This window comes from Cupressus sempervirens, chromosome 4 (genome assembly GCF_028749045.1).
Source record: "Cupressus sempervirens isolate cs-2001-9-10 chromosome 4, ASM2874904v1, whole genome shotgun sequence".
NCBI lineage: Eukaryota > Viridiplantae > Streptophyta > Pinopsida > Cupressales > Cupressaceae > Cupressus > Cupressus sempervirens.
Genome location: NC_143121.1, coordinates 200256254 through 200282581, shown reverse-complemented (window position 1 = coordinate 200282581; position 26328 = coordinate 200256254).

The window sequence follows — 26328 nt, the reverse complement described above, 5'->3', positions numbered from 1 at the left end:
ATGTTTTGTGATAATACAAGTGCAATTAATATATCAAAGAGTCCAATGATGCATTCTAAAACCAAGCATATTTCTATAAAATACCACTTTGATAGAGAATTGGTGTAGGACAAGGAAATAAAATTGGAATATGTCCATACAAAAGAACAAATTGCAGGCATATTCACCAAACCATTACCTAAGGATGCATTCTTGTATCTAAGAGGTAAGTTAGGGGTCATTCCCCTATCTGAATCTCACTAAAATAAAGTTTTAGTGATGCATCAACATGAACCAAGTTGAAGATCTATCAATTGATGCAACATAGTCAAGAAAACATTGCATATGAATCAGTACTCAAGGTACATTAATACTCATTTGGTATGTGTTGTGTTTGGCATGTGTTGTCAAAGAGGGAGATTTTATTGTCATATCTTTCTAAAATTTGTTTGAGGGAGAGTTTACGATTTTTGAAATTTTCTTGGAGAAAAAACTATGTAATTCCCTCATAGAGGGAGATTACTACATTAGAGAAGTTTTTGGTATAAAATCTAAGAGGGACAAATTTTCTATCAAATAAAGACTTGTTTTCAAATTTCATTGTACTATGACATGTTGTATTTCCATCAATGCCAAAGAGGGAGATTGTTGGATACAATTGTCTAATTGTGTGTTGTCTTTGATGTTACACAAATGTCATATTAGTTGTCAATCAAAGCTTATCGAGCTCACTTAGTCAGCAAGACAATTTTCCTTGTCAATCGAGCATTCTTGGAGATTACTCTGCATAGATAGTGTCTTTCGAGCTCACTCGAGCATCAAAGGAAATTGTGGCAGAAAGCAATGTTGACCGAACTCTCATGGTTAACTAAAAAAATTTTGTTAGAGCTAGTGTTCACCGAGTTCACTTAGTTTCCAAAGGATTTTTGCAAGTTTGCAATGTTAACCAAGCTTTTGTTGCTCAATACAAGAAATCATTTTTGGATCAGTTTTTACTGAGTAGGGTCAGCCAATGAAAGATTTGTTAATTTGAGAAATGAAGCTTACTTATTTCAAGTAATTATTCTAGACAATTGAGGTAATGATTATGGGGTTTTTAAGTTGCAAACGAGCTGACTTGATAATTTGTAAGGTATAAATAAAAGGTCAAGTTGAGATTCTAAAGAATGAGCGAGTATGCAAGTGTATTGATTATTTGGAGAGGAAAGTGTGAGGGAATTTGGAGGATGGTCACATATACTTGAGGAGTAGAAAATTTATGTTTGATTAGGAAGGATCTAGTGTGAAGCAGAATAGAGATCTATAATCAGAAATTTAGCTATATCTCTTTTAGGTCATTTTATTGTTACTTTCTTACCATTGTAGTAGTGATTCCAAAATCTCTTCATAGAGTTAGTTTAATAGCCAATTATAAATCCTCTAACAAGGTGATAGTTCCATTGAATTGTTTTAAGATCTCTTGTAAGGCCACTCCTTATAGGGTGATTAAATCCTCTAAAAAGGTCACACCTAACAGTGTGTTTTGTAACCTTTAACCAGGTTGGCTCTTAACAGGGTTCACTTTAGAAGAGTGAAAATTAATAGCTAGTTACTTGGTGGTTTTTCTCATATTGGATTTCCATGTTAAATTTGGTATCTCATGTGGTCATGTTATTTATTTTATGGTTGCAAGTTAATCATTATGAATTTTTAAGATTTGTTAAAGTATAACATACACTACATCTAATGAGTTACAACAATTTCTATATGTTTACCGAGCAACAAGAGTAATTAGTTTTATCTAACATCTAAGGGATCTGTGGATATATTTTTGTGGTAACTAATTCACCCCCCCTAGTTACTTCGTCCATATTTCCAATAGTTCTGTCCAATCTAATCTGACCCTTCTTGATCTGATATAACTCTATTCGTAGTGTTGATACTTTGTTCTGACCAATTGATTATGCAATGCTATCCTTCTTCTAAGTCTTTACACCCCTTTAAACTTTACTAGTATTCTCTTGTTGTATTCTAGTACAATACATAGTTATGGGATTTCAACTTCCTTAAAAAGGTTTCGAGACTTAGGGTTTGGTATGAATCTACAATTGAGATACATCCATCTTTCCTACTCAATTCTTTCCATTTTTCTAATTGGTTGCATTCTGATTGCATAGGGAATGTAATAGTTTCAATCTTATCTTTTAGATCCTCCGAGATTCATCTTGAGTTGGCTCAAAAATTGTTTACGTTTGAGTTTTTGAGGGCACAAACACTTATGTTGATTCTATGTTACTCAACACTTATTGATTACTGATTCTATGTTACTCAACACTTATTGATTATTGATGCTCAACACCCATAGGAAATTTGTCTTGCTCAACTCCTATTGTTTACTTGGCATCAATTGTCACTCAAAACTTGAAACTTGCTTGGCATTTGAATAGCTCAACACCTATTGAATTTCTAGCTCAACACATACTATAGCTTGGCATCTATATTATACTTAGCATCAACTTAGAAATTTCTTAAGTGTGTTGAAACTCAATTCTCAAAACCAATTTGAGACCAAAAATTTCCCCCTTTGACATGAGTGTCAAAAAAACTTAACTAAACATTATGAATTTTACTTCTTAGAGTATAATATACACTTTGTTCGGCATATGTATAAAACTTCAAAATTGTTCAAAACTTTTGTGAAGGTACCTCAAAATTTGTATCTCTCTCTGAGCTGATGTGCATTTTCTATCTCCAAAACTTTTCATGTTGGATTTGTCTCATCATTTTGCCTTATCTGTCATGTTCTATCTGCTGTATTTTTACTCCCCCTTTCAAACATTTTTCTTTGCATTTATTGTATCCTTTTGACTTTATTATTCCTCAAAATTTATCTCCTTATCTCCCCCTAAATGTTATCTCCCCCTTTGTTTTAAAATCTCCCCATTTTTAGATACTTACGTCAAAGGGTGCTAAACATGAACTGAATACTTTTGCAAAAAGGATTTATTTACCTCCATAACAATATTTAGAGCAACATCCCAATTGTCTAGTGCAATTTCTAGTGATTTGAGTTGGATGGTTGTCTCTGCTACAAGGTGAACTAGGCCTTCTAGTGTAGAAAGATTGGGATTTTTCTTTAAAACATTCTCAGCATAGGCCAGTTCGTTTTGCAAAACTTCCATGTGTGGAGTAATGGTAGATTGAATTTTTATTAGCTTGGCCTTGGTGTTTTCCTCATCTATTGTAAGTATAGCTAGTTCCTTCTAAGTGTGGAGTGTAGTTTGAAAATGCTTCTCACTCTAAGGTAGATTCTTGGGTAGCTGCATGCTTGATACTTTTAGATTCCTCTCCAAACTTATTATTCTTTAGCTGGTCTCTTGTGTGAAAATTAATAGATCACACAACTTTTTGTACAATGAGAATATGATCTCAGGTACTACTTTTACATTTTCAACCTTCTTTGCTAGCTCTACCTAGGATAGTGCTATCTCACTTGATATTCATTCATTTACTTTAATTTGGAACTTCTTTTCATACCATTATAATAGTTTGGTGTTAGTATCAAGGCCTTCATTTTGTACCTAGTCCACTATATTGGATAATTGTTCCATAATTGGCTTGGTTTCATTAGGTCCTTGCAAGATAAATGCATCTAAAAAGATGGATTTGATATTTATCAATGCTTGCCTTTGCTTGTACTCATTTTTTAGTATCTCTTCTTTCTTCTTATTCTCTAGTGCCTCTTGCACTTCATTTATCTGATCTATATTCATGGTTGCATAGTCATACTTAGGAATGACTATGTCTTCATCTAGAGTAGGCTCTCAATAGTGAAGTACTCTTGCAACCTTTGTTGAGCTTGAGCCTCATGTAGATATTTACAGTGGCATAGAAACAATGCTCAACTTCTATGTTGTTCCTCTAGGGGTCCCTACTGTAGGAAAATTTGTCAGTGTTTGCATTGCCTCTTATTCTTTCTCCTTAGGGGTCTCCTCTTCTATTCTACCTTGATCAATTATTGTGATCTAAGGTGGTGCACCTTGTCATATTTGATCCTTTGCTTGATCCTTGACAGTTGTTGTGTTTGGTACTATGGAATCAACCCTAGCTGACGTGTCTTGTGCATCTTGCTCTTGGGGTTTTCCACTTGTAGCTTTTTGGATATGTGAAGGTGGTTCTTGTGGATTTACCTTCTCCTTTTTTATGTTAGTTACAGCTTTCTATAGTTCTTCCACACTCACCAAGCCTAGGTTTGTACACAATTGTGCTTGTAGTGTGGTCTGGTGAAGAATATTTTTAAGATCCTCTGCATTTAATGGGTTTATGTTCTAACCAATGTTGTTAGGAACATCCTTTAAAATTATTGTATCTATAGGTGTGTGAGTTACATGTGGAGGACTTGGTGGTGGCAGTTGTGTGTCTTGCACACTCTATTCCTATTACTGCTCCTCAATAGTTGCCTTTTCACTCTCTTGTGTGTTTTTCTCCACTATAACATCTTCCTTATCCTTTTCTCCTTCTTCCTACTTATCATTTTCCTCTTCCTCATAATTGTTTCTTCCTTCAAAAGGATATTCTTCTCCTTCTTTCACTATTGTCATCCCATAAATCAGTTTCCACATTTGTGTGGACTTTTTCACAACATTCTCAATTTTATTTTGCAATATATTGAAGGCTCTATATTTGTGTGCAATTTTTCTTCCATGCTTCTTAGTTTCCTTACTTATTTTCCATTTTTTAAGTTAAGGCATAACACGAGCCAATGTTGACTCTCTTATTTCCTTTTCCATATTTAGGCAACAATACCATTTATTCTCTATAATTGAATATAAATCCATAGGCATTATATTGTCTAGTTCAACTAGAGTATTCTTGAACTTGGTCATCATAGTGTAAACTGATTCTTCCACTATCTTCTGGTCCTCTCTGTAGACACCTAAAAAACCTTTAGAAAATAAAGTATTTTTATTTTCTGAAAAATTCCTGATGACATCATCATTAATTAATTAATTTTTATGCCATTAAATCTATTTATCTTAATTAAAAATATTTAATTAAGAAATCCCTCTCAAAAATGTTTAAATCTTATTTAAACATTATTTCCTTATTTATTAATTATTTAATTAATAAATTGACCAAAAAACCCAAAATAAATAAAAAATTTATTTTCTGCCCAAAACTTGGCCAATTTCCTTAAGACCACTAACCTCTTCCAAAATCTTCTAATCCTTCTTTAATTTTAATTAAAGGCTAATCCCATCATTTCCTACCCCTAATCCCAACTAAAAATATTTAATTAAGATTAAATATTAATCCTCATGTTTATTAAAAAAGTTTTAATAAATATCTCCTCAACCCAAACCCTTGAAATAAATAAAACTTTATTTATTTCCTAAAAATCTAATTTATCCTCATCCTAAGAAGTTCTAGACTCTTCTAGAAAGTCTTCATCCTCATCCTAGGAAATTCTAGACTATTCTAGAAAGTCTTTATCCTCATCCAAAGTCTAGACTCTTCTAGAAGATGTCTTTAAACCTAATCCTAATCCCCTCCTAACCTTGTCACATTCCCTAAACATGGGTTAAAACTTACTAACCCAAGCCAAAGTTAACAAATATCTCCTCCTTCACCCACCCTCATTAAATGCCATCCACTTGCCTATCCCTAAGCTAATCCTAAACCATCCTAATCCATCCTCTAATCATTTGCACAAGCCTAAGCAAGCTTAAAACCTTCCTAATCAAGTCCAAGTCGAAATTGCTCTCATCTGCCTCAAAATATCTCAACCATAAAACTTTATGAAGCCCACTAGGCCATAAATGACTCTTCCAAGCCCTTTTATTGCTCTTACAAGTCATTATGAAGGTCTTTATGAAGATTTTATCCCTTGAGCCTCCTTTGTTGACTCATCTTTCCCCTTTCCTCCATCCTCTCACCCTGTGACATGTGTCACTCCCTGATTGGCTGTAAGGAAGCACAATCCATGTGCTCTCGTCTCATGCAATCTAAGCCCTCCATAAGCTTTTTCCCATCCTTGCATCCTAGCCCTTGATCCCTCAAGCCGTTTGCCTATTTAAGGAATCCTCTCCCAAGCCATTTTAACACAATCCATGAAGTAAAGTCATAATGCCGTTTTGAGAAGTCATTTTACATCAAAACCATACACTCACACCCAAATTTCAACTCCATTTGAAGCACTTTTTGAACCATAAAGCTTGAGCATACATCCTATCTATTTAGACAAAGCTACTAAACAAGAGAGCTTCTCATTGAGAGAGCCCATTAATGGCTCATATTCTCAATTGAGAGCTCATCTTAGTCTATCTTGAAGTTTATGAATTTTCTTTAGTTTGTAGAAGCTTTATTTAAATTTGGTTTCTATTAGCATACTAACATTGCTCATATACACTCTCTACTTAACTTATTAAAGTCAATGCCTTTTAAGCCTAATAAATTTACATTATCCATTATGTTATCACAAATTTTTTCCAAATCAGATTTAGTGTTGTGACTTACCACTCTGAACTAGTTGGTGTCCTCTAATTTAGTACTCTCCTCATCTGATTTAGGAGGTGCCACATATTTTTTCCTCTACTTATTCTCTATTGGTCCTCCATCCTTTGTGGCCTTCTTCTTTTCCTATTCCTTAGCTACCTTGGTTGTAGCTCTTGTGTTTGCCCTTGTGGTGAGTTTTGTTGGGCTAGTTTGAGCTATTTTCTTTCCTCTAGGTTGGGTTGTAGGTTGTTTTTGTTCCTTCCTCTTCTTTGCCTCTACCTTAGGTGCTTCCCTAGTTTTCTTCTCCTAGACACCTTTAGTTTCTTTAGCATCTTCACCCATGCCTTGGGTTAATGCAAGTGGCTTCTGGCCTTATTCTTCTTCTTCCTCTACTCCTACTGTGCCTTAACCAAATTTTTCCTTAAGATTCTCCACCAATTTATCCTTTTTCTTCAAGGTTGAAGTAGTTTTCAATTCCATTTCCGCATTGATTACTAAAAGGGATAGGTTAGCATGCATAGACATGTCATCATGATGTGTAAGTGTTTTAATGAGTGTGTGTCATTTGACACTTTTGTTATCCATGTGTAAATGACATGTCATATAGGGTTTTGGGTATGAAGTCACTTAACTTGAATTCAATCCCCATTATGAAATTAAGTTAACCCACCTTGGAGAGTGTTAGGATGAGTCACCTTCATGATGGAATTCAAACTTAAATTTGGTAGGAACTTTAGAGAGTCTAAAAGTGGTTCCCAAGTGTTAGTTTGGTGAAAATAAGTCTCCCACATGCTAGTAGTATAGGTTGGGGGTCTAAATATAACCATAAATTGGTCTAGGGGACCTAGGAGACCCTCTAAACTAGTCATTTTCAAGCCAGTTCGAAAATCATAGTACCACATGACTTCTTTCCTCAACCCTCCACTTGGTTAAGTTCTTATTGGTAGAAGGTACAAGGGTGTAAGAGGGGTAGGTGGGAATGGGAGTGGAGGTCCTTTTAGGGAGCTTGTGTCAAACTTAGTGGTTGTTCACCCACTCTCTAATTGTAGAGACACTTAGGGTTTGAAAGAAGAAACTTGGAAGAAAGAGAAGGGAAGCTCTTCATCACCATTTCTTTTCATAACCCTAGCTTGGAAAGAGGTTAGTGCTTCATGCCATGTTCTCTCTCATCTCATGAAAGTTGATAGAAGGAAATTGGAAGAATGTTCTTGTAAGATGTATGTGTTTGCATTTGGTATGTAGTAGTTGTTGTATATGTAAATGAGCATGTTGGATTTACATGCATTTGATTTTGTTTCTTGATTTTGTTGTGGTGGATTGAATGTTGTGTTGGGTGTGAAGGCTTCACTCACCCTTGGGAGGGAAGAGAAGCCTTAGGGTGAAGGGGTTAGTTGGGCTCAACATTGAAGTTGAGAAATCCTTCTCTTAGAGAGGGGATAGTTTTCATGGAGTATGGGCTCCATTGAAGCCATATGCCTTTATATTGTTCTATGGGAGGTATAAGTGAGGATATGTGAAGAGGAGTATGTGTTGATAGCCTTGTTGAGGCATGTTTCTTGGAAGCCTTATTGGAATATTGCAATTGTAAGATTTGTTGTTTCACAAGGATATGGCATTCTCCTCCTTGAAGAGCCCACCTTCACCCAATGTTTATGATTTCATATGCAAATCATTGTGTAAGCCTTGGTTGGGGATTGCAAATGTGTTGTTAAACTATGGTATCTATGTTGGTTCTTGTTATTGTGATGTTGTTTGAGTGTATTTGGTTGAGCCTTGTTTCCCCTAGCATGGGGGTGGCCTCCTTGAGGCCTAGGTTGGGAGGTGAGCCTCTATGGTTCACCATTTTTATCTCTCATTTGCAAGTCCTTGCTAGATTATCTTGAAAAAAAAATTGGAGCTCTTATTTTCTTTCCATGTGCATAAGAGATGAAGACATTTTGGTTGTATTTGAGATGAGGCTGTGGGCAAATCCCATCTTGTTCTGTGTGCATTTAAATGTATTGTAAAAGTAGTGTTATTGCCTCTCATTGACAAGAAGAGTTCACCACCTTATGTTCAATTGTGATAAGCTTGTTTCATATTAAAGGAGAAATAGAAGAAAGAATACTAGTGTATTGTTGATGTAGATCTATTATCATGAATAGGAATGTATTGGGAAAGAGATTTAGTATCATAGTAGATGTTGGTAAGATGTAAACATAACTACCTCACTGTTATCCCTTTATCCTCCATTCTCATAGAAATAAGTAGATTCATTCTATGATTAATCTTGATGCATATATAAGTGTATAATGTGCACTTGATAAATAATGAAATTGTGTTTACTTGTAGTCATGATATGTATATCCCTCCTGGAATTAGAATACTTGATGTATCTTGAGTCACATGCAAAGAATTGTCAAATTGAATCCAATATCATAGAAGAAATTGTAATGATGGGGAGATTATCTTGTTGAATGTTAGTATCATCTCATCTGTATTGTATAGTAGTTGTACATGCATATTTGAATCAAATCTTGCATAATAATACAATATCAATTGTAGAGGCAATGGTGTTTTAAACTTCAATATTCACAGATAAGAATAATTAGTTAATTTCACATATGAACTTGAGATAATACATATATCTTTGTAATAAATCTATTGACCAAATGATCAAATAAATCCAACAATCTAGACCATACATAGTATATTTAGAAAACTCCAAATTATCATAGTAGTGATATATCAAGAATATCTTAAGCCATAAGGTTAGAAAATTTAATGGCTGACGTGAGTGTAAAGATGTGTGGAAATTTTACTTTCCTATAGATGCACATTTTGGGTCTTTGGAAAATGTATGGAATGGACAGAAAAAATAAAATTCCATCCCTTACAGGCATTAAAATAATAAGAGACTTGTTAGACTCCCTAGTAAGAGTATATAAAATTTAGAGAATTTAAAAACAAGAGATCTAAAATGTCTATGTGATCTTTGATGGGACATATATGTTTAGTAAACAAACAAAGGTACAAAAAAAATATTATAATAAAATAACCTTGGTACATGGGTGGCCAACTTATTGAAAGGGATAAGTCAAAAATATATTAATCATGTATTCCTAAGAGCCTAGGCATACTACCCCACTTCCCATCTCAAGTTGCTGACTATGAAGATTTGGGGCTGACCAATGTTCTGACATGTGCTAGATTCCACCCTAGTGGCGCCCATCTTTTTGAGTAGGTAGTACAGCTGAAAAATAATAATGAAAGGGACAAACCATTAAATATTCCTTCCTCTTCACTAACCACCATCATTTCTATTGCATTGGGAAGAGTTGCCGCCTAGTGGGGAGGGTTGGTAAAAGAATTAAATTTTGTTTTTTCCTATATTTTTCCATGTCTTAGCAAAGCAAGAATTATGGCCATTCGAATTACTGTATAAGACACAAATTTTATTCTTGGAGTCTTGTAAAAAGGTGACCCCATGTGGAAGGCAAATGGGCCATGAAATTTGCTTGGAAAGATATAACGGGCTTTGAAAATGGCTACGATGGGAGACATATGTAGTTTAGTTAAAAGCAAATTAAGAGGGTGAATATAGACCCCATTTTAAATCAATAAGGAATGGACTTGGTAGAGGATGGTAAGATAGACATGGGTAAGGAAAAAAAATTGGGTAGATTAATACATGTGCTATGGTGTTAGTAATTATTGCCATAAATTAATTGGCTCAAAATATTAGTAGTTTAGTTAGAATTAATGTTAATAAGTGTAGAAGCTATATTAAAAATAAAAAAATAAATCACAAACTAGTTAGTGGTTAATATTAAAAATGAGTTGGTAGTTAATATGATTTTCATGTTAATTAGTTAGTAGATTAATAGGTGTCTAGGGGTAGTTAGGAAAGATGAATGTTTTTTTTTTAAATCATTTATTTTAATGATAGAGAGAGGAGTTGATAAGTTAGTAAGAGGGAGGTGTAGAGTAGTGTCTTTATAATATCATATATTGAGAAAACTAAATTGTAAATATTATGGAAATTGAATTTGAGTTAATAATTATAAAAATAGAATAAAAATAGACTAGAATTTAAGCAAGCCAAAAATGTATCTTTTGTGTTATCATTTTAAGGTGATATGGGTTAAGTAATTTAAGTATGTATTAAAAGCATAATTGGCTTTAGCATAATAAGTGTATTTGATTATTAAAAATATAAGTTTGTATCTAATTTTTTCTCTTTGTAAATTTTTGTATCAAACTCAACCTTAGGTATGGTTGATGTTAAACAACTTGGAGAGATGTTTTAGTGGTTATTTGGGATAGCTAGCTGGTTAGTGAGGGGTTTGTATTACTATAAATTTTTTTTTTAAAGAAACATATATTTGTCTAATGAAAGGTTACTTGTATTAAATAATATATATACGAATAATTCATGCATCTTTATATATGTACATAGAAACCTTGTATAATTAGTTCTTCCTATAATATTAGCAACATTCATTTGAAGTAAGGTGTGTTGAAGTCCGTTATCATCATTAATAATAAGTGATCATTGAATGTATAATTCTTACTATATGTTATGCAATGGTTGATACATCATGAATAATTATCAAATGCAACTATAAATATAAAGCATGACATCTGATGGAATTGTTTAGAAAACATTTTAATGATAAGTAGTATGATATTTAGCCTACCTGATACATATACTGGGTACAAACATATTATATTTATATCAAGAAGATCAAGATTGATCATATTTGCAATATATATATATGATATACTACACTAAGAAATTTATGGGTATGTACTACCTTGTCCTCTAATGGAAGTGAGCATTGGTGAGTGGCTTCATGCATAAACCTCCCACTATTCAGGGTGCACCCTTCATCTAACCTTTTTAACTAACTAGGAAATATCTATGAAATATTGACTTGACTTATAAACATTTGGTCCTAAATTATATTTATCAGTGAGACCTACATCGTAGTTGATATAATGGATGTAAGCATGGCAACAACTCAACTACATGTGTTGATCTTCTAAAATGCAACCATTCTAAATTCAATGCACTGTCTATCCAATAATAATTCATCATATCAATGTCTATTTCCTAAGTATTTTTATATAATAAAATGTAAATATAAATAAATTAATTAATTAATTTTAAAAAAAAATTGTGGTTGCATTTTTGCCTTGTAAAAATTAGGGCATGACATTTTCCAAATCCGTTATGTTATTTGTCATAAGCCCTAATTATGGATTCTTATCCTTTGAATGGAAAAGAACCTATATCCTGGTTTTCAGAACCCCAAGCGATCAATAATCTAGTTTATAATGCCAAACCCAAGCCCAGTTTATGTTTTTTAACATTGTTTGCCTAGAGGATAATTGAAGTATGGATGTTTGGTGATTAAAATTTTTTGATTGGGAATTCTTCATGGGCTAAGAATTTTTAGTATGATAGAGTGTTTAGGATTGAACACTCATGCCAATTTTTGTGGCCTGGTTACTTGATAGAATCAAATTTTAAGGACAGCTGGTGGGCCTCTAGACACAAATTCATAATTTGCATAATTGATTAAAAGATCCTAAAGATGCCTTGAATTTTTAAAGTGATATTGATTTATAAACAAATCACATGGGGAGAGTAAGTGGGGAATGTCATTTTTTGAGGGCAATCAAATGTGTAGAATTATATCTATGGTATAAAGTAAAGCATGATATTCATTAATAAGATTGGTACTCCAACTTTATTATAACTTCATAAAAGTTTTAAATGATTAAAACATTGTGTAAAGGAAAGAAGTCCCATGGCAAAGAGAAGAAGGTGTTGGCTACATTGTTTGTCAATAAATTAAGAGGACTAATTAATGTTGCTAGTATTAAAGCACCAAGCTTCTTCATTGAAGTGTAGGGAAGAGAGAGAAGACGTGAGATAGAAAAATGGGAAGCAACACCAAATGTAGGGAATGAGGAATTTTTTTCTCTTCTTACCTTCCATGTTATTGGTTATTCCTCCCATTTGCATTGAAATTTGTGTAATGTAATTAGATTCTATTCTTGTTGGTCACCTGCAATAGGGAAGAGATATAAAAAAAAAATCTAAACTTCCAAGGTGAGACTATCTTTATGCCTAGCTGGATCCCTACATGTGTTTAAAGCCCTAGTTTCTTCTTCTTTTCCAATTCATGAATACAATAACTACAGGCAATAGAGAAAGATGGTTTGATTAAAGGAGCAGTGATCCATCATATGTAAAGTGAAATTGATAGTAAAAAATGTGCCCAAATGTATGAGCTTCATTTGTTTGCTTGAATTTTCTTTTAACTTTAAAACTGACATGAAAGCAAGAGAGCTCCCACATTGGGTGTAGGGAGGCAGTGTGGAGCAGATGTTGGCAACAAAGGGCATGTTGATCATTTTCTCAACAAGAAGCTGCCATGGAGGCAAATGCCTTACCACATGCATATTAATCTTGAATTACTTGAAGCTTTTCATCTAATTTGTGTGATGATTTTGGAGGTGCCAAATATGGCTGCAAAAACACATGATGTTAGAAGAAAGGTGATAAGTAAGCCATTTTGGTGTATACTGGGAATAAATGAGAAGTCGCTAGACTGGGTTCTATAAGCTACAAATAGGGGTAGGGAGAGACACGTTAGAAAGAATTTCCACATAAAAAGAGGTAATCCATGCATAAGAAGGCTTTTTCAAATTTTAGGCTCAGAAAATGAAGAGATGGAGACTAGTCCATTCTTAAATAAATAGAGGAATATCATGCAAGCAGAGGAGATTTGCATGCATGGAAGAGTTTCTTTATTCCTTTAATCCCACATTGCTAAAGCAGGGGTACCTTTTTGTTTTTAAATACAATCCCACTCATAATGCATTGTGTCTAACGATGTTGTGCTTTTTGAAAGCCAAGGCTTGCAGGTGGGGCCCACATGAGTAAGCACCAGCTGGTAGGTCGCTTGAGGTAATTTTGGATGAGTATGCAAAATGAAGAAATTCACTAGAAAAGTTACATCATCAGGAAAGTTGCCAAAAAAATGAAGATTTCCAATGGTCCCCATGTGGCCATTGAAAAAAAGTGAGATTTTCTAGCAAGCGACATGGCGACATGCCGAAAAATCACAAATTTGGCCCGAAAAACCTTGAAAACTAGGAGAGAATGTGGGTGCCATCTAGATGACATGGAAGTCTAATAATAAATTGTAGGAGGACAAGTGGTACCATTGCAAGAAAGACATCTTTGATGCACCAGATTGTGACACAAGGTAGATTTGACGGTGGTTGTCATGTCACCAAGATAAAGTTGGATGCCAGTTAACATAGCGAAAAGGTGACCTAATAGAAAGTTGACACATGGCATTGACGTGGCAATGGGGTGCATGAGTCTAATAGTGACATGTGGTGGAGGCTTCAGATGTGGCACGATTCCTAAGGTGTTGAGGTGGCAAAAGATGACATGTGTCATAATGTTGCTATGTCACTGATGACATGGAAGATGTTGACTAGGATAGCAACATAGTGATTGATGAAGTGGCATGATGACATGGCATGCTAATATGGTAGAATAGAGGATGAATTAGATGCTAACACATGGTTCCCAATTGGAGGGGTTCAATGACTGTGCAAAAAAGAGACCAATCAGGACTCAACACGTGTCACCAAGGTGGTCAACAAGGTTTGACCTGGATGGATTTCTGAAGGAAATTCAAATTTCATTGAAAATTTATGTTTTTCTAAGATGCACGTACAAAATCAAACTTTTAAATAAATTTTGAATTATCATATAGTTCTAAACTATTGAAAAGGTTAAATTTTTAAAATATAGAGCTATGAAGGCCATGAACAGAAGCTTGTTTTACAAAGGGGCATAACTGAGGAAATTTTTCACCAAAATGGGCACTCCAATATATCATTGAAACCAAGAAGAGACAAACTTTATGAATATGGAGTTAGTTTTTGCATAGGTAGTCACCAATTTGAGTTAGAAGCAAATTCGTAAATTTTGGGGCATTCTCAGTAGAACAGGTAATTTTCACCATGGAGCATCAAAATTGGTCAAGAGGTAGATATAAAGACTTCTTGAAGTCTGAATGTGAAGAAAATTGATTCTAAAAGGTTTTCTTGTCTTCTAGAAGTCATATTTAACTAATTTTTCACTTTTACCTAGAGTTCAAATTTGACATCAAAATCAATTATGTTCTTTCATCAAATATTTTGAGATACTTTATGCTTTTGGGAGGCAAAATGATCAAGGATTTGATATACAATTATAGAGAGAAGGTAGAGAGAGGATTTTTAATTTCTTGGGAAATAATTCTAAGGGTACATCCAGGAATTGCTTCCTTTCTATTTATTCTTTCTTCTTCTCTTTTATAAGGGTTGGTAGTTTTCACTATGAAACTGATTGGTTCTAGTTTTGAGAAGAAAATTGACTCACTACTAAGACACCATTCTTTCAACAATTTCTCTTATATGAACAATAGTAATGAAGAGAACATAGATAGTTCAAATCTTTTAGGTGTTTTTATGTTTTAATTTCAAGCATATGAATGTATTATTTAAAGGAAATCAATATAAAAAATAGTAGGTGTATATGAGCAATGTTAGTATGCTAATAGAAACCAAATTTAAATAAAGCTTCTACAAACTAAACAAAATTCATAAACTTCAAGATAGACTAAGATGAACTCTCAATTGAGAATATGAGCCATTAATGGGCTCTCTCAATGAGAAGCTCTCTTGTTGAGTAGCTTTGTCTAAATAGATAGGATGTATGCTCAATATGCTTCCAAAGGCTTCAATGGATGATTGAGGATTTTTGGTGTGGATAGATGGCTTTAGTATGGATTTGGATCTCAAAATAGCATTATAACTTTACTTCATGGATTGTGTTATTTTGTAAAGGGGAAGGATCCAATTTATAGGCAAGAGGCTTGAGGGATTGAGGGCTAAGATGCAAGGATGGGAAAAAGCTTATGGAAGGCTCAGATTGCATGAGAGGAGAGTACATGGATTGTGCTTCCTTATAGCCAATCAAGGAGTGACACATGTCACATGGTGAGAGGATGGAGGAAAGGGCAAGGATGAGTCAACAAAGGAGGCTCAAGAGATAAAATCTTCATAAAGACCCTCATAATGACTTGTAAGAGCAATAAAAGGGCTTGTAAGAGTCATTTATGGCCTAGTGGACTTCATAAAGTTTTATGGTTGAGATATTTTGAGGGTGATGAGAGCAAATTCGACTTGGACTTGATTAGGAAGGTTTTAAGCTTGCTTAGGCTTGTGCAAATGATTAGAGGATGGATTAGGATGGTTTAGGATTAGCTTAGGGATAGGCAAGTGGATGGCATTTAATGAGGGTGGGTGAAGGAGGAGATATTTGTTAACTTTGGCTTGGGTTAGTAAGTTTTAACCCATTTTTAGGGAATGTGACAAGGTTAGGAGGGGATTAGGATTAGGTTTAAAGACATCTTCTAGAAGAGTCTAGATTTTGGATGAGGATAAAGACTTTCTAGAATAGTCTAGAATTTCCTAGGATGAGGATGAAGACTTTCTAGAAGAGTCTAGAACTTCTTAGGATGAGGATAAATTAGATTTTTAGGAAATAAATAAAGTTTTATTTATTTCAAGGGTTTGGGTTGAGGAGATATTTATTAAAACTTTTTTAATAAACATGAGGATTAATATTTAATTTTAATTAAATATTTTGAGTTGGGGTTAGGGGTAGGAAATGATGGGATTAGCCTTTAATCAAAATTAAAGAAGGATTAGAAGATTTTGGAAGAGGTTATTGGTCATAAGGAAATTGGCCAACTTTTGGGAAAAAAATAAATTTTTTATTTATTTTAGAATTTTTGGTCAATTTATTAATTAAATAATTAATAAATAAGGAAATAATGTTTAAATAAGATTTAAACATTTTTGGGAGGGATTCCTTAATTAAATATTTTTAATTAAGATAAAAGGATTTAATGGCATAAAAATTAATTAATTAATTAATTAATAAATGATGATGTCATCGGGAATTTTTCAAAAAATAAAAATACTTTATTTTCTAAAGGATTTTTAGGTGTCTACATTTTGCCCCTCTTTGATGTGATGCCGCAAGTGGCATGACATCAAAGATAAGAAAATAAGATGCCCAAGGCTAGAGCAGAAGAGGAGAGAATGGACTATGAAATGCCCCCTCAAGAAGGCAGCGGGGAGAGAAAGTGAGGCTTGGTGGCTTCTTGAAAAATACAAGAATCTGGGATGAGCAAGGAGACTCAAATTGGATTAAGAGAAGGGGCTGAATTAGCTCAAACTCTCACTATGGGAGAATGATAAAGGAGAATCAGATGCACAAGAGGAAGCAAGCTTAAGACTTTTAGGAAGGTGGAGGATGAAGGAGCGGAGCGCTATAAAAAAGAATCCAGGATAGGGAGATGGATGAGGGGATTTAAAAGCTGATGCAACAGGATTTCAAAGAGTCAGATTGGTGGAAGATGGGTTTTGGAGATCCCTAGGACTAGGATTGTGGATCTCGAAAGATGAGGCTTGGTGGATTGATTTGGATTGGTGGATCCCTAAGACTAGGATAGTGGATCCCTAAAGCTAAGAGTGATGATTGATTCAAAGAGATACTGATGCATCAGCTGGGGTATGAGAGACGAATGCTGGATATGGATGGGGGATAATGGAGATGAAGGAAAACCATTGAAGCTTTTTGAGCGGGGGGATACTTCAAAGAGAAGTACCACCATGTAGTTGAGCACTAGATTTGCTATAGGACTGTTGGTTAATTGCCAAGGTTATCAAGAACATCAAGGCCTTTTCACCAACTATCCAGAGGACTAACAAACTAACTCAAAACAAACACGCAAGGATTGCCCCAACATCACACATGAATCCTAGAGGAAGCAGCATGGAAACGACATTGGAGAACCCACAAGCAGAAAAGAAAAACAAACGAAAGACCTGATCAAGACCTTACGCTCTAATTGCCCCATTCACAGCATACCATGATATGGAAGATCGTGGCAACCTTGAGGAGGGAACAAGGAGATTGCTTGGAAAAGATACTTCAAGACCCAAAAGGGAAGATCCCAAATCAAAAGAAAGTGAAAATCCAAAAGAGAGCCGTTTGCCAACGAGATGGGTAGGACAAGGTACTAACGGACCAAGATCAGACATGAGGAAAGCTATATCCTGCAAGGACCTATCGGAGAGCACCTAAGCTGGTGGATTTGGATGAGTGATGTGTCTGGCAAGCTGAACTAAGAAAGATAACACTTTGGTGACAAGAAATCTAGCTAAAGGATGCGTTGGAATAGCTAACCAAGATGTGTGATGGGTGCAAGATGCTGATCAAGGATGAACTGACACGAACGCTAGATAGATACAATGGTACTAAGCTAAAGAGGATGTACAAGCTGACGGACCAAGATATTTACAAGCGAGCTAATCAAGATATGGTACAAGCTAACGAACCAAGATAGTTACAAGTAGGCAAAATCTCAGGATGATAGGATAGCGGGATGGTTCGATGTTGTGCAAGATGCGAAAGCTAAGGGTGGGGTGATAGCAAAAGATATGGATTTGGTAGGATGCATCCAATGATGATGAGAGATTTTGTGACCAAGGATATCTAGAGGAGCAGGATGAGATGGCTAGATAGGATGGTAGATAGCTAGGATTATGATGGATATAAAGAGATGACATTGGGTTTGCATGAGGATAGCCTAGAGCTAGATACCAATGGCAAGGGAGGATGGACAAGACAAGATCTCCAAGGAATATAATGCCCCCAATCAGAAGATAACATGTGGAAGGAGGTCTTATAATGGATGTGATAGGATTGAAGGTAGGATGGAAAAAGCTGAAGGGGCTAGGGAGATGGATGATAGCTGAGATGATTGGCTGAAGCTGCATAAGATCAGTGGATGGTGTGAGATGGAAGCTGGAGGATGGAGGATAGGTGGATAGATTGGAAGATGGAGTTGGATGTCAAGAGATGACCAAAAACATGAGGGTGATAGGCTAAGCTAGGGATGGCAAGATTACGCATGATGCTTGTTTGCCAAGTTTTCATCATGGTACTTGTCCAAGGCGCTTGAATTGCCAAGTTTTCACCAGTGGACGCTTTATTTTTCTTTTCTTTTTTTTTTAATTTTTGACTTTGGACTTAGCTGGAATGATTTTGGCTTTCTTTAGCTATTTTGGCTTTTTTGGGATTTTTCACTGGCTGTTGGAATGTTCAATTTTGTTGCTAGCTGCTGGTACACAGGATGTGTGATTTATGCAATAGATTGGATTAGATGGGATTGATGGTAGGAGATGGAGGGATGAAAAGGTTGGAAAGGAGCATGATATGGGGATGCTTGCAAGAGCAACATTGGCACATGTTGGGACGGGTGTGAAAAGAGCATATGGGGGATAGATGGTAGATGCGGGTGTGATGGAGGATTTGTGGAAGCGTGCTTGGGGATATAGGCACCCAAGATGGAGTTAGGAGATGGGGGACATGAGTCACTAGATGGGGGATTAGCAATGGTGGATGCCATTATGCATTGGGTTTCAACTTTTTTCTTGGGGATCCACATGGTTTTGGATTTTGTTTTCATAGGCTTTTGCATTGTTTTGCATTCTTTGATTGGATTTTTCCCTTTTGGAGTATGTCTTTTAGAATAGACATATGATTTCCTAGGATGTGGATTTTTAGCTTTATGCATTTTGAAGTTGGCATTCACATTGATGTGGTAAGCTTTGGGAAGATGGTTAGGAGAAGCTTTGTGAGATGGAGAGGATATGAAAGAGCATGTAGGGGGATGATGATGGATGATGTGCCCTGATATGTGCCTTTGTTGATCTTGCATAGAAATGGATGGAATGGGATTTTTATGATGGCTGATAGGAGGATGGAGGATGGTAGATTTTGGGACATAGGGACCCAAAATGGATTTAGTGGATGAAGGGGGGATATGGTAGGTTGTTTTGGGTTTCAAAGATGGTGGAGGGGGGATGACATAAGATTTCTTGAAGGAGTGATGGGAGGTTGGCATGGTGGGCTTGGAGATAGGCTTGGTTTGGGGGTGTGGTGTACCAACACCTTTAGATGGTGAGCCTTTGGATACATATCCAAGACCATGAAATCCTAGATTTTTTTGTGCAATAATAGGCTCTCTGATTCCTTGCTCTTGTGGTCCTAAACCTTGACCTTGATAATGCCATCAATTGAGCATTTGAACAAGCTGGGGAAACTTTTTGCTTGCAAAAAATGGTAGAAGTGATTTATTAGGTGTATTGCAATGGGGAGATACTGTTCTTAATTCTTCTGCTGAGAGAGGGCCACCATGGATGAATGTAAGTGAACCAAGAGGGTAGATTATAGATGGTGGAATAGCTTGGATAGGTGGTAATATGGAAGCATGGAGCAGGGGAGATGGAAGGATAGGATCTTGATGTAGCTGGTGGGATGAAAAGATATCTTGTAGTGGAGGAGATATGGCTCGAGGTTTTGGAGATGGAGGAGATGGTGACTGCACTATGGATGGAAGACATGGTACGATGATATCTTCATTTATGCTTTGGGGGATGTCAACATGCTTTTGGGCAGGATCTTGATAGGATTGGTTTGGAGTGGATGGTGTGATAGGAGGTGAAGGGATGGATTCTTCAAAGGCAGCGGATCGATAGATGGGAGATTCAGTAGTGGAGATGGGTGAGTAGAAGATGGATGCATAAGGGTCATTACGAGAGATTTGGGAAATGCTTGGAGGCGATGTGGATAGGATTTGGAGGGATTTGATAGGTGGTGGGATTTTGATGCTTGCGGGAAGTGGAAGGATTTTAAGAAATTTGATGGATGGTATGGGGATGATAGCTATGGGAGATGGAGGTGATATTATAGATGGGGAAGCTTCATCACTGACTACGTCACATGGTTGGATTAGATGACATGGCTTATCGACTGTTGGAGGTGACTTTTCTTGTATTTCCTCTAGGAGATTCCTTGGAGACTCGTGTGTCGAAGGTGGAGGTGGATTGACAGGAATAGCTAGTGTGATGGGGGTGGAAGATTGGAAGCTTGGTTGATGGGGTGATGGAGGGGAAGCTGGAATATCAGATGGCATGACTAGATAGTTTGGAATAACTCTTGGATTTTGGGGGATGCTTGGGGGAATGTTTCTAAGGCTTTCAATATACCCGTCATAGTCAACAAGATTTTCATCATCATTGGAATAGGAGGTGGCGGGAGCAAGGACAATGCGACCAAACACATCATGATAGGATTGGTACTTCATGCTTTGATGGTGAGTTTGATGGGGATGGGGTCTTGCGTATGGATGAACACGGAAGCTCATGGTTTGATTTGGGTTAAGCACAGATTTTGGATTGGCTGATGAAAGATTTCCTAGGGAGAGTCAAAGCTGCATGACAGACCTAAGGAGGATTGGCTGGAGATTTTTGGCTTTCCTTTGGATGGAAGACTTCAAGGGTATGCTATCAAAAAGTGAGAGTTTTGCTTTCCTATGCACTAGATTGGTGGAGATTGTGTCAACCTAAGAATAGACTAATGATCCTATGGGCATGACACGAGATTGATCACTTGTGGATCCCAACCTTTAGCTCAAGGTGATGAGGGATAACAGGTGACAAAGCTAGATTATCCTAGACAAAGCTCTGTCAGAGGGATAACCTTTGTGAGGCTAGTGGATTGGTCGGATTGATTGGATAGCAAATTCTAGCAGAATGACAAGAACTCTCTAAAGGCTTGGGTGTGATTTTGGATTGGGTTGCTAGCTAGCTGGGGGGATGATTTGGATGGACTTTGGATTTGGGATTTTTCTAAGGCAAAGAACTAGATAGATTCGGCTGCAGCGGGGGAGCTTGGATGATTTTCTGATAAGGCAGTGACTACGCTAAGTATGCCTTGAACTGGGAGATTTTTGCTTTTCTGGGATTTTGACCAAAGTTGGCAAAAATTCATTCAAAAGCTATGAACAAACAAGCAGACAAAATTTTGGAGCAAGCACGTCAAACACACCAACATCCTAGGAAGCTTTCTACAAGGATGAAATTTGGTTTAGCTAGGGAGTCCTCGATATACGCAAGGTATGTGAGGCCCAAATCCGTAGATGAAACCAAAAAGATGTCACACAGCCGAGAGGAGCGGTAACCCACTTCTCCTCTTTCACTTCTCAAGGGTATAAAGTTCCTTGAGGCTTAGCCTGAGTGACAAAATCTTGATTCCAAGAGAGGTGTCTTTGGATTCACCTCCCAATTTTTATACTCCGTCGGAACGCTGGAGTTGAGGTCATCCCAAGGGGTGATGAAATCCCCAAGCAGGCCTCCTAAAACTAAAAACAAGGTTTTGGATCCTAGTCTTATGCACCCAAGATGGCCTGCAAAAGGAAACAAGGGGAGAGAAGATTCAGATGACCTTGGGCTAAAAAGCAGAGTTCTTTTCCAATTGATGATTTAGATTTTGTAAGCTATGATTGAAGACACTTGTGATTATGGCATACAAAGTTCATTCCAACTTGATAGCGTCGTCAGCATAATGGAATTCGAGAGATCGTCAACATAAGAAATGTGAGCGCCATTGAAAATGCGTCAAGACCATGCGATGTTCATTGATTGTTAGGCATTCAAGATTGAGTGTGAGTTTGTTTTAATCATGCATTCATAAAAAAAACAAACTTGATTTTAATCCATGGCACTCAAGAGTGATTTTAGCAACATGCATTCAAAGACAAGTGATTAAACATTCAAGTTTTTTTTCTTTTTTTCTTTGAGCATTCAAGATTGAGATTTTGTGTGTTGTTTTAAGAACTTTGAAGTGCTTTGTTTTAACCTTAGATCATTCAAGATTGTTTTTGAACTCAAAAGTGAAAATGACTCTTTGGACTTTGCTTTTCATTCAAGATTTTGTGTTCTAGTTTGCATGTTTTAAGCCCAAAAATGATATTCCTAGATTGTTTTGATGCATGAAAAACCTAAGAAACATTCAAGATTTTGCAACAAGACATTTGTTTGGAACAAATAACAAAAGTTTTAGGACTCTTAGTTTTCATGAGATTTTTAAAAGAACTTTAAAATATTTGCAAATGAGGTTCATTTTATCCTTGATTGATGCTTTGAGTTTGATTTAGATTTTAGTGTGCACTTAGTGTTGATTTTGAACCTTTTGAAATGGAAACTTGAAGTTCTTTTTAAATTCCCAAAAATAAAGTGTTCCTAACTTTGCATGAATGCATCTAAAACCTTGATGTTGCAAGGATGCAAATGATTAGATTGGTTTAGTTTCACTTGTTAAAAGATTTTTTCTTTTTTGCAAATTTTTAATTTTTAATGGATTTAAGTATGATTTGGGGGTTCATTTTAAGCACTAAAAAGAAGTGTGTATGATTTTTCTTTCTTAAAAAAAAAATGGCCAAGATCTCCCACAAGAAGAAGAAGAAGAAGTAGATGGAATAAGAAGAATATAGACAAGAAGAGGAAGAAGAATTCCAAGTGCTTTGTCCACCTATAAGCTTGAAAAATCTGCAAATACTATGAGATAGACTATGAGTTCCTTTGTCTTCTTCATGTTCATGTAGACCTACAAAACCAATTTATACAATCCTACCAATCACAAAAACAAGCAAAATTAGTCAAAATTAGCAAATGACATACAAAACTTGACTAAAAAAGCTAATGAAGATGACCCATGCGGGGTCCCACCGGGCGTGCCAAAATGTATATGAGCAATGTTAGTATGCTAATAGAAACCAAATTTAAATAAAGCTTCTACAAACTAAACAAAATTCATAAACTTCAAGATAGACTAAGATGAACTCTCAATTGAGAATATGAGCCATTAATGGGCTCTCTCAATGAGAAGCTCTCTTGTTGAGTAGCTTTGTCTAAATAGATAGGATGTATGCTCAATATGCTTCCAAAGGCTTCAATGGATGATTGAGGATTTTTGGTGTGGATAGATGGCTTTAGTATGGATTTGGATCTCAAAATAGCATTATAACTTTACTTCATGGATTGTGTTATTTTGTAAAGGGGAAGGATCCAATTTATAGGCAAGAAGCTTGAGGGATTGAGGGCTAAGATGCAAGGATGGGAAAAAGCTTATGGAAGGCTCAGATTGCATGAGAGGAGAGTACATGGATTGTGCTTCCTTATAGCCAATCAAGGAGTGACACATGTCACATGGTGAGAGGATGGAGGAAAGGGCAAGGATGAGTCAACAAAGGAGGCTCAAGAGATAAAATCTTCATAAAGACCCTCATAATGACTTGTAAGAGCAATAAAAGGGCTTGTAAGAGTCATTTATGGCCTAGTGGACTTCATAAAGTTTTATGGTTGAGATATTTTGAGGGTGATGAGAGAAAATTCGACTTGGACTTGATTAGGAAGGTTTTAAGCTTGCTTAGGCTTGTGCAAATGATTAGAGGATGGATTAGGATGGTTTAGGATTAGCTTAGGGATAGGCAAGTGGATGGCATTTAATGAGGGTGGGTGAAGGAGGAGATATTTGTTAACTTTGGCTTGGGTTAGTAAGTTTTAACCCATTTTTAGGGAATGTGACAAGGTTAGGAGGGGATTAGGATTAGGTTTAAAGACATCTTCTAGAAGAGTCTAGATTTTGGATGAGGATAAAGACTTTCTAGAATAGTCTAGAATTTCCTAGGATGAGGATGAAGACTTTCTAGAAGAGTCTAGAACTTCTTAGGATGAGGATAAATTAGATTTTTAGGAAATAAATAAAGTTTTATTTATTTCAAGGGTTTGGGTTGAGGAGATATTTATTAAAACTTTTTTAATAAACATGAGGATTAATATTTAATTTTAATTAAATATTTTGAGTTGGGGTTAGGGGTAGGAAATGATGGGATTAGCCTTTAATCAAAATTAAAGAAGGATTAGAAGATTTTGGAAGAGGTTATTGGTCATAAGGAAATTGGCCAACTTTTGGGAAAAAAATAAATTTTTTATTTATTTTAGGATTTTTGGTCAATTTATTAATTAAATAATTAATAAATAAGGAAATAATGTTTAAATAAGATTTAAACATTTTTGGGAGGGATTCCTTAATTAAATATTTTTAATTAAGATAAAAGGATTTAATGGCATAAAAATTAATTAATTAATTAATTAATAAATGATGATGTCATCGGGAATTTTTCAGAAAATAAAAATACTTTATTTTCTAAAGGATTTTTAGGTGTCTACAGTAGGTGTTGAGTTTCATCTTAAATCTTGTCTCCTTTATCACTAATCTTCAATATTTTATGATCTTTGAACAAAGAGCCTAGGTCATAGTTGTAGTCGCTTAAGGATATATGTTGTTTCATTTTTGCTTTTAATTGAAGGAAATATGTAAATGCTTCAGGAAAATCAATAGGGTTGCAAGTTTATTGATGAGTATATCAGGTAAGAATGAGATTTAGATTGAACATAGATGTCTATTTACAAAGTGAATGGATAGATCAAATATCTGCAGATACAAATATGTTTTAGGTATGCATATGTATGTGATTGATTCATAGAATTTCCCAATAGATAAGGCACTGATCAGTTATAGGATCATTACTCTTTACTATTGCATATTTTAGGTGTTGTTGAATTCAACATTATTAATCAAACGCCTTCCCCCCTTTCATGTTGAAGAGCTAAAATGTATTGGTTTTCACCATAGGATGAATTTATTTATCTTTACTTTTGCTACCAAGGTGCCTGAATACCAAGTTTTCACCAAGGCACATTTTCAAATTTTTCATTTTGTTTCTTTTTTTTTTTCAATTTTTTCAATTTTTTTGAGTTTTTTGGAAGAAGACAAGATTTTTAGATAATGCTCCTTGAAATTTTAAACCATCACATGTAAAGAAGTTGAAATGATATACTCAAAGATGTTTATAGGGAAAGGAAGATGGAAGACAAAAATGGAGGATATGACTTTATGCAAAGCAAGTAAGATTGGAAGATGGAAATGAAGGAAAGATCAACATCAACACACACCTTAAAAGGTGCCAAGAGAATGGAGAAAACATGAATGAAGGAATACATGAAGGAATGTGGTGAGTGAATAGAAGAGGTTGTGGTTTAGGCATGTGGAATGGAAGAATGCTTTTGGAAGAAGATGAAGTGGAATTCTTTGGAAGCTTGAATGTCAACTTCAATTGTTGTTCAACATTAGACTCTCTCAAGAGAGACTTTGGAGTCCATATAGTTGTAGGCCTCTTTTCATTTCTTTTTTATGATTTAGCTTGATAATATCTTCAAAGATGGATTTTGAACCCATACTTGTCTTATAATTATTTTTTAGATATCTCTTTTAACTTTATGCCCCCATGTCGATTAGAGGAGACATGGTGGTCTTCCTTTTTATATGGATTCTTAAATTGCTTCTTTTCCTTGTATTGAATATTTAGGTTACTTACAAAAGAATTGAGACTTTTGGAAGAAGAAGGATGATATGATTGGTTTAGGTGAGTGGGTGGATGAAAAGGATTCAAGGATATCTATCCACATTTATCTTGAGGAAAGATAGGAGAGGGTGGGACATAAGGACCCAAGATGGATGATGAATCAGGAGAGTTGGGAGGGGAAAGTGAAGGGGCATAAGGACCAAAGATGGAAGGAATAAGTGAATCATTTAGCATTGGTGGGGAAGGTCCAAAGATGGATGTGGAAGATCCAAAAGGGTAATCAATAAATTCATCAATATTTATATGACAATCAAGGACACCAACATCATTAGATTGAGCATGAGTATTTTCAATAGGATCATGAACATCTTGAATAGGAACAACTTCTTTGATGGGAGTACTTGAAGCTTGAGAAGACGTAGGAAGAATAGAAAGTGGAAGGAAATATGGAGTGGTAGAACAAGAAGATGGAAAA